General features: G+C 31.3%; 1 pseudogene; it reads left to right on the top strand.

Moving 5' to 3' along the window:
* The first annotated feature begins 3,251 nt into the window (after window positions 1-3,251).
* On the top strand, window positions 3,252-4,166 carry LOC133296352 (uncharacterized; annotated as a pseudogene).
* Window positions 4,167-9,322: the final 5,156 nt, after the last annotated feature.

Genomic DNA, 9,322 nt, shown 5'->3' with positions numbered 1-9,322 from the left:
TCAGTATTAATTGAATTGGTTGAGTATTCAACGAGCCCCACTTATTTCATCATTATCTATGTAAGGTGGAAATGGATCCTCCGTCTCAAAAGAAAAGAAAAAATAAAATAAAATTTGTGACATGATTAAGAAAAGTTTACAAGGTGGATTAACGATTATAATTTTGTAGGTACTGATTCAATTTTTATTTTATCTCTTTTCTTTTATTACCATTCATACACCTTTACATGATTAAAGTTTTCCATATCATCATATTGTATTTATTTTTTAAATAAAAAGATCCAAATGCAGGTTCAGGACAACAATTATTCGAGCTTAAGACATAATTAATGTTTAACTCTATCTTATTATTTTGACGATCTTCCTCGCGATTCATACTACCATTCATACACCTCGAAAAGTCTCCGACAGTGCTGACTGCGCATCTTCAGCGCGATTTCTCGATCTTGAACTTTTACAAAATATTAAAAAAAATACACAGAAATTCCAAAAATAAACAAAAACAACAAGGAGGAAACCTAATCATATGGGATTAGCCTCCTTGTTACAAATCGAGAAATACACGAGAGACCCTAACCATAGATTAAAGCATTTTTACCGATTAAAATTTAAACTTTTATAAAAATGAATTATAAAATACACGTGCTAGATTCATACCATAATCCTAGAACCCTAGATGCCACATTTCAAGAAGCAAAACTAATTACATGAGTAGTGAAACTAGATTCACATACCAATGTACAGCCAAGGCTCTGATACCAATTGAAGGAAATCTTAGATTTATGCGGAAGCGGACCTAGTACATTGGTATGCTTACCGAATCATCCTTGTTTCACAATTACCTCTCGGTGCGCAGGTCTCGTGTAGAATCTTCCCTTGTAGGATTCCTCTTCACGAACAGCTCACCTCAGCGCCGCAGCACGAACAACCTCCTTGAAGCTGGACTGTGGCAGATCTTCCAGACTATCTCTCGAGGAGGATGAGATGGTTGTGTGGGCAACTGTTCAGATGATGAACGTCTACATCTTGGGGTTTGTTTATGATGATCTGTTCACCTTCGAGGCACAAGAGGAGAAAACTATGAATATATACGCTTAGGTCTTAGAGATAACTCAACCATAAGCCTCGTGGGCTCAAGTTTCACTGAAACCCAATAGGACTTTAGTGACCAAAAGAGCATATATCCAACATTTTGAAGATTACGTACAAGGACTGAAAATTAATTTGAAAAATATTGAAGACTCCACTGTATTAAAAACAACTATAATAGACAGTGATTTTAGTTGTCTGCCCGTGAAAACTTTCCAAAATTATATATCGTCAGAAATAATTATACAAATAATTTCATAAATTATATAAATTCTAGAGTATCAATTGATCAATGATACAAATTTAATAGGGTAGATAGGGCAACTATTTAATGGACAACTGTATAAATTCTCATTGCGGGTTGTTAAACATTAGTTCACTAAAAAAAAAATTCTAACATTCATCCATTCGAAAAAAATAATTAAATGTGTTACAATAATTTTGAAAAGATTTTGTATTAAAATGGCTCTCAGACTAATAAACTAGAATTTATATGTAGCCACAATTTTCTTTTAGTATTGTATAAGAGACAATATCAAACATGACTCGTATCAGCAATGAATTATGATAGTTGCATTCTTAACTTAATACAAGACTTATCCATGATCACAAGTATTATAAATAACATTGACACGTGTCAAAGTGTAACCATGTAGCAAGAAAATAACGATGAACATGTGCCCCAATTAAGATATGCAATTTTCTTTTCTCAATCCTTAATTTCTCTAAAAATTTAACAATCAACCTGTGAGCTAATTAAAATGTGCAATTTTAATTTTCAATCCTCAATTTCTCTAAACAAAAAAAGCTAGATTCAATATGAGCAAAAGAAATCCCACAATCTTCTTAGAACTGTTATATACAACAGGATTACAGGAGCAAGAAGGATTTCACTAGTTCACAAAGAAGTAAATTTCTCATATTTAAAAATAGTATATCCATAATTGTTTCCAAAAAACAAAAAATAGTATCCTTAATGAGATAACAGACTAATGATACATATATAACCTTCTATAAGGCCAACAAAATTCCAACGTACACAAAAAAAATAACAACAATAAATAAAAATAAAATTTGTACCAAAAAAATAACAAATATGAATATTTTATTCAAATTAAGAAGTCCACTAGTTAGACTACAAAAAAAAAAAAAAAAGGAAGTCCAGTAGTTCAAAACAATGAATAAATATGAGTTATTTTCAAAACTTCTACTAATCAAATACATCAAAAGAACTTAAAATCCCTCATGTTAGAAATATATCATATAAAGACCATAGGTCAAATTCAATCGAATCATTTGATCAAGGGATTAGTTAACATCAAACTAGTATCTATATACTCAAGTGTTATGTCTCCTTGCATACTTAGCACTCTTTGATTGGTTTCCAACCGAAGGCTGAAATTTGTTGTCACTTTTTAAGAGTTTATATGCTATATCATATATGTGATAAAGCTAAATAATTGGTATTAGTAGTGACAATGATAATAATCTTGATAGTATAAGGCATCATAATATAAGTTTATATTATAAATTATGATGTTTTTATTTATTTGATGTGACAATTATATGTATAAACTTATATAGTAATTTTTTTTAATATATTAAAGTAATATATTTTTTTTATGAAAAATAATATATTATTTATTCAGATTTAGGGATGAGATTAGACGTGATAAGTAATGTATTAGGTAAATTCCTATATATCCTTATCTTGTCAGTCATAACTCTTCATCTGCCCTTTTTCTTCTTCTTCCTCCTATGTACGTTTCCCTTCTTTATGCACAAATGCTGCTTCTTCTTCTTCATACATCATCAACAATCTTGTCTTCTCACCTGATTCTGCTCTCGAAGCTTCCAAGGAAGCTAGTTTCGATTCAGTACTCGACTTGTTCAGAAACTGGGATCATGTCATTACAAGGGAGCCATGGTTGATTTCTTGCAACCCCAGCAAACGGGTTGTGCCAAAGTTTTAATTTTTACTCTCCAAAGGTGCTTCTTCCTCTGACATTGTTTTCATAATGAGCAAGACACTGAGACTCCTCCGTCGAAGCCATGAGAATCATATAGTCCCTACATATGAATTGATGTGTAGATTCTTGCAATATGATAAGGAGACCTTGACTTGTATAATCCGCAACACACTTTCCTTTAGTAGTAGTCAGATGAGACCTAATGTCAAATTGTTGGTTAATTGTGGAGTTTCTGATTCAAACATTGCCATATTGCTTCGTAAATGGCCTAGTATATTCTCATCAACTCAATTGCTCAAGGAGGTCCAAGAAGTAAAGGAATTGGGGTTTAACTCTTCAAAGTCATCTTTTAGTATTGCATTGCTTGCCAAACATACTGTCAGAGAATCCCGGTGGGATGAGAAAGTTGATGTCTTTAAGAAGTGGGGTTCGTTTGATGAAAACATTCTTGAAGCATTTAGGAGACATCCTAATTGCGTGTTAGTATCTTGTGATAAAATTAATGTTGTGATGAGTTTTTGGGTGAACGAGTTGGGTTGGGATGTCAAAGGAACAAACATTCTATTGGAAGGGAAAGGGAAAAGAATTGACACTGTTTTACCTTAGTTTAGGCTATGTCCAGCTTATTTGTATTATATTCTTCTGCTACACTCGTTATAAGTCATTCAGCTTACAAGAGGAACATAAATAAGATTTAAAAATCTTATTTATGGGACCAAGTCCAAATTACCGAGAAAAGAAAAATACAATAAGTCAGAGAGGAGCACTAGGTCTCTACAGGCAGTTGGCTTCTTGCTAACTCTACAACAAGAGTCGTCGTCTGTGTGCGAAAGCGAAGTATGAATTATACGCAACAGATTCTTGAATATAGTTTGGAGAGAAGGATCATTCGAAGGGCTTTTGTTGTCCAGTATGGCAAAAGGTTTGATAGACAATAATGCCAGCTTATTTACACCATTTATAATTTCTGAGAAGATGTTCCTGCAGAAGTTTTTGAAATGTTTTATGAAGAATGAAGCATCTCTCCTATTACAGATATATCAGGAAAAAATGAATCTTCAAGATAATAGGGAGGACGGTAGCATCTCTTTGTTATCAAAGTGTTAACGTGCGAGTATAAACTTTGTGTACTTCAGTATGTTATGCATCTTCTTTTTCTAGTACTTTTTATACTCCTGTATAAACCTGGATTTAGCTACAAAGTTTATTGAATTGTTTCATTTGTTTTATTGGATCCTTAACTGATGCTAGTCTCTGCTCTAATCTATATGAACAACTTGATGCCTCATAAATAATTGACCAATTAAGAGTCAAAATGAACACATTTTTTTTAATGAATTTGGAGCAAAGATTATGCTGTGGGTTTAATGAGGTCTAACACCATTACTAGCTCAAATAAGAAAAGACGGTGATGAAATTTTGGCATTAGAAATAAATATGTAATAGACTACAGTTGTTATTATTAATAAGAATTTTTATTTTTGGTAGTCATTATTAATAAGAATTTGATAATACTTGATAAGCCAGAATTGATGTTATTTTTAATTTTGCTATGTTTTGGTATATATACTTGCTATAAAATCTTAATGGTACTATTTAAGAAATTATTGTCTGACATTATGTTTATCAATTTTTTAATTTAATATATATAATAGTCATGAAGTTTTTAAAAAATAATATTGGAGATTTTTATTTCTACAAAAATTAATATATTTTTTGGACATATTGATCATTAGATTTTTATAAAATTAATATCATATGATATATTTTGAAGAATTATATAAATTCTGTATTAAAAGGTATTTTTATCAAAAATATTTATTTTTATTGTATCTAATATTATACATTGTATTACCAAACATTGAATAATATTATTTTATGGAAAAAATATTTATCATTTTAAAGACACAACATTGTGTCATTTCAAATAAAACGATGTCATTTTGAGATATATCTCATGATTTTTTATCTTCTTTCTCCTCTATAAAATTAAAAAGAAAGAAAAAATTGAGGAGGGATAATGTAAAAAATACCAACTATGTATCAAAATGACGTCATTTTATATAAAATAATACAAAATTGTGTCATTTAAAATAATTAATATTTTTTCTTATTTTATATCATATACATTTTCATATCAAATATCGGATACTATTAAAATTTAGTCATGCTTTATATAATCAAACTTTATAGGGTTTATCCTAACCAATCATTCCACCGAAAATATTTGGTTCAAATGTACTTGTTATCTTTTTCTTCCTTCCGTTTGATATGTCAAATAAACTCTTTCAGTCACAAACTCATAGCAGTGACGTGGAATTTTGATCAGTCACGGAACTTCCAACCTCGGCCAAAGTCATTGCTTTTTTATCTAGTGCGTTCATTCCTTCTCTTATGCTTTATTCCCTGATATCAACATTTTTTTTTTTGGATAACCCCTGATATCAACATTAATCCTGAGAGGCCACTTTTATTAGAGATTCGACGAATTTGAACTTCTTCACTCCCTTTAAGAATTGAAGCTTTCAGAAATCGAATCATTACTTTTTGAGCAAGTAAAATCAAATATGTCTGCACTTTCTTAGGTCTCAACATAATATAAGGGTCTCCTTACCCATGCTTAATTGTCAATCTCTCTATGCTATTAAATGAATGTTGGAAATGTACCCAAAAAAAAAAAAAAATGAATGTTGGAAGAAATTTTGTCCCTCTTGTCTGACATTTTCTTGATGCATTGGCAGGAACCATTCGTCCTGTGATGTAGACCACCGGAATCTGAAAGTCCGTGATCAAAAGCAAACAAAACAGTCTTTCAAATGGCTCTTTCTACAATCAGAAATTAAAATAGTATGACAAAATGCCGTTTGTTGAACGGCATATGCCACCATATGATACGATGGTTAACGGACCAAGATCTTGACCCTATAACCGCCAAAATTACGGTGGGAAAGTTTATTTACACTTCTAATTAAAAGCATTGATTGGTAATTGGGTATTGGGGTTGGTTGTTCTTGGTCATCCACTTTCAGTTTGAGTAATGCAATGAGGGAATGACAACTACTGGGATCAGCAAAATATTAAGAGTCTGTCTGGTAAGTCCAAAAAATAGGAATATGAAGTTAATTAAAAACTACTTTATAAAATTTCCACCTTCATTTTTATCTCACATCACCTTTAAAAAAAAAAAATAACAATGAAAATGAAAGACAACTAGCGGCGAAATATCTCCATTAGTACTTTTTCCCCACCTCTTAGGTGACCTAATATTGGAATAATTCAAACTACTAACTACTCTTCCGTTTCTTAGGGTCCAAGGCCAAGTTTTGTGTGTACTTTTGAAAACGAAATTAATCAGCCTCCTACTTCTATGAATTTTTTCTTCTTTTTTTTGTTCTCTAAAAAGATATATAAATCATTAAAAAAAAATAAACAATCCTATCACGAGTCATTTTTCTTTAGAAATGTATTATTCAATAATATAAAAAAAATATTTTATTTGTAATTATAAAGATGAACTTGAGTATAGTTCAAGTAGTGCCATAAAAAAATTTAAGTAGAGGTCACACTTTATAATTAAAGTTTTTAATATATCAAAGAAATAAATAAACAATATGGGCAATTGTTAAGATGATTAGTTCTTTAATGTTTAAAGTGACATACATGCTATAAGCAAAAGTATCATCTAATTATATTACCCAATTCATTACATAAAACCAATTATCCTTGATTTTAAGTATTTTTGTCACTTGAAATAAGTTTGTTGTTTCCTTCGCAGTGAAATTCCACAAAAAGGAAATTCGGGTATTTTATTAAAAAGTAAATTAGTTTTCAATTCATTTCAAATTAAGGTACGTGTGTAAATAAGATGAAATCATGGTAAGTCTACTCATTGAAGCTGAACTTGCCCAACCAGCATTTCTAATTTCCATATATTTTACAAGCAAATTGGACAAATATAAACAATTGCAAAAAGTAGGGACGTTCGCGGTCTGAATTGGATCAATTTTGGAAGCAAAAATTATCTAATCCAATCTCTTCGGTTTGATCATGTAATCATCCATTTGGTTTGAATTTTTTTTCAAATCCGATACGATTCAATCTAATTTTTTCGGTTTGCATTGAATCGATTTTCGGTTTTTTGAAAATTTTAAAATTTGTTTCATGATTATTGTGCAAATAATATCTTTTGTATATATTGACTTTGTATTTATTTTTTTTGAAATACAAAAGCATCAGTAAATGATAATATTATTATTTTTTGGACAATGAGATATGAAGCTCTACACAGACAAAATTTTGTTGGTGAGATGTGATTAGATTTTTTCTTGGGTTTAGTTGATGGGTTAACGGATCTTGGGTTTAGAAATTTTTGAACAATGATCGGGGAAAAACCCAAGTAAGTATAGAGAAATTAATATATTTGATCATTTTAGATTGGATCAGTTTTCATCAACCAATCCAAAAACCTATCTAATCCAATTAAAATTTGCGATTTTTTTTTTCGATTTTTGATTTATCCAATTATCAATTTTTCAGTTCGATCATCACAATTTGAATCGATTTAGATTGATTGATAAATATTTCTAACAAAAAGTACAACCAAGCTTACATTATTAAGATCTTCAATAATTGCCAGCTTTTGCCAGCTCCTAATTCATCATTAAAGTTTAATTTTTTTTATAAAAAATATACAAACACACACAATAGCGAAGACTTTCCCCGTCAGAATCCGAAAAATGACAATGGGATACATTGGATTTTCAAATTTTGCCACATGATCCGTCTTAAGTCTTAACCCTTTCGCACCACGTGTCTTGCTACCACAGCAGGTTCCAGCTGCACACAGGTCCACTAAATCACTCCTCGATCATCATGTTGACAAACAGTACTGTTGCACTAGCACGACAACAAAACATGCACCATATAATATTTCCTTTATAATATTAATATTATTTTATTTGAAGGAGTTGGAAAATGAACATGTTAGTTGTTTTCCACTTGCTACGTTTAATTTAAATTATTCCCTGTTTCTCTCTCCCCCATTATCAAATATAATATAAAAAATATTAATTATAAAAAGGCTAATGTATCCAGTTTGTCAATCGAAAATGAAAACTACCAAATAAAATGACGTTACAATTAAAAATAGAGAGAAAAAGTTAAAAAAATAAAATAAAGGAGGACTTTTTCATCGGCCGGAAGGTTAGTAATACACGTAAGCGTAATTATCATTTATTATTTATAGAATAATATATCTGATGTTACAAGCTTAAAATTTAATCAGAAGCCATTCAGACAAAAATGACCCTATTCAGCCAAGAATGACCCCAACGCGTGCGAAGGACCCCGCGCGTTGACCTGATCTATGACCGTAATACCGAACTCATCAACGGACTTAAAAGGGTACGTGCCACGCGTGAGGCCTAGATATATGCTTAGAACCTTAGGGTATTTTAGTAAAACCGTTGGACGACGCTAAGAGTTGTTGAAAAATTAGTAGCCAGTAGGATTACGAAAGGGGCTGGAAAATCACCGTACACGGTGGTGGCGGAAGATAGCGACCGTTCACTGACCCGATGCACCGACACATGTCCCGGACCAAAAGGGTGTTCAGGTAATCTTGAACAGCTACCATAGACAAAAAGACAAACAAAGTACATTTTCCAACAAACATGGCACAGTTGGCTAAGAATTTGATCTATATCTTTCAAGGATGTGAGTTCAAACTCTGCTGGCCGATGTGACTTTATTTGGTCTATTTCTTAAAGAGGTTGAGAAGTCTTCCCTGACTCTAGTGAAATACCAGTATCTAACCTTACTTAAATTTTTGTATTTCAAAAAAAAAAAAAAAAAAAAAAGTACATTTTACAAAATCATAGTGCCCGATGCAAAATTCCCAATTTGGACACAGCCTCCACATGTGCCAGCTAATAATTGGTAGAACAACACTTAATATAGAAGAATTTGGACAAGTCGTGGAAGAAAATTCAAAAGAAGAAAAGAAATGGTATTGAGCGTGTTGACCCATTCATTATTCACATCACACCGCCCTGAGTTAGTCCACATGATATAATGGAGGTTGGACGGTACATTCAACATAAATATATATATATATGGTAGTGTTGTACATTGCACATTATTATTACATAAATTGTATATGCGCATATTGGAGAAAATTTAATTTAAGAACATTGGAGTTGGAGGAATCTTAATAAATTATTGATACAATAATCGCTGTCCTTCTAGGCCTCTGAAGCCCCCCC

Source organism: Gastrolobium bilobum, unplaced genomic scaffold (genome assembly GCF_033153095.1).
Source record: "Gastrolobium bilobum isolate Gb01-03AN ecotype WA unplaced genomic scaffold, APGP_CSIRO_Gbil_v1 utg9938, whole genome shotgun sequence".
NCBI classification, from domain to species: domain Eukaryota; kingdom Viridiplantae; phylum Streptophyta; class Magnoliopsida; order Fabales; family Fabaceae; genus Gastrolobium; species Gastrolobium bilobum.
This window is presented reverse-complemented; position numbering and strand designations above follow the sequence as displayed.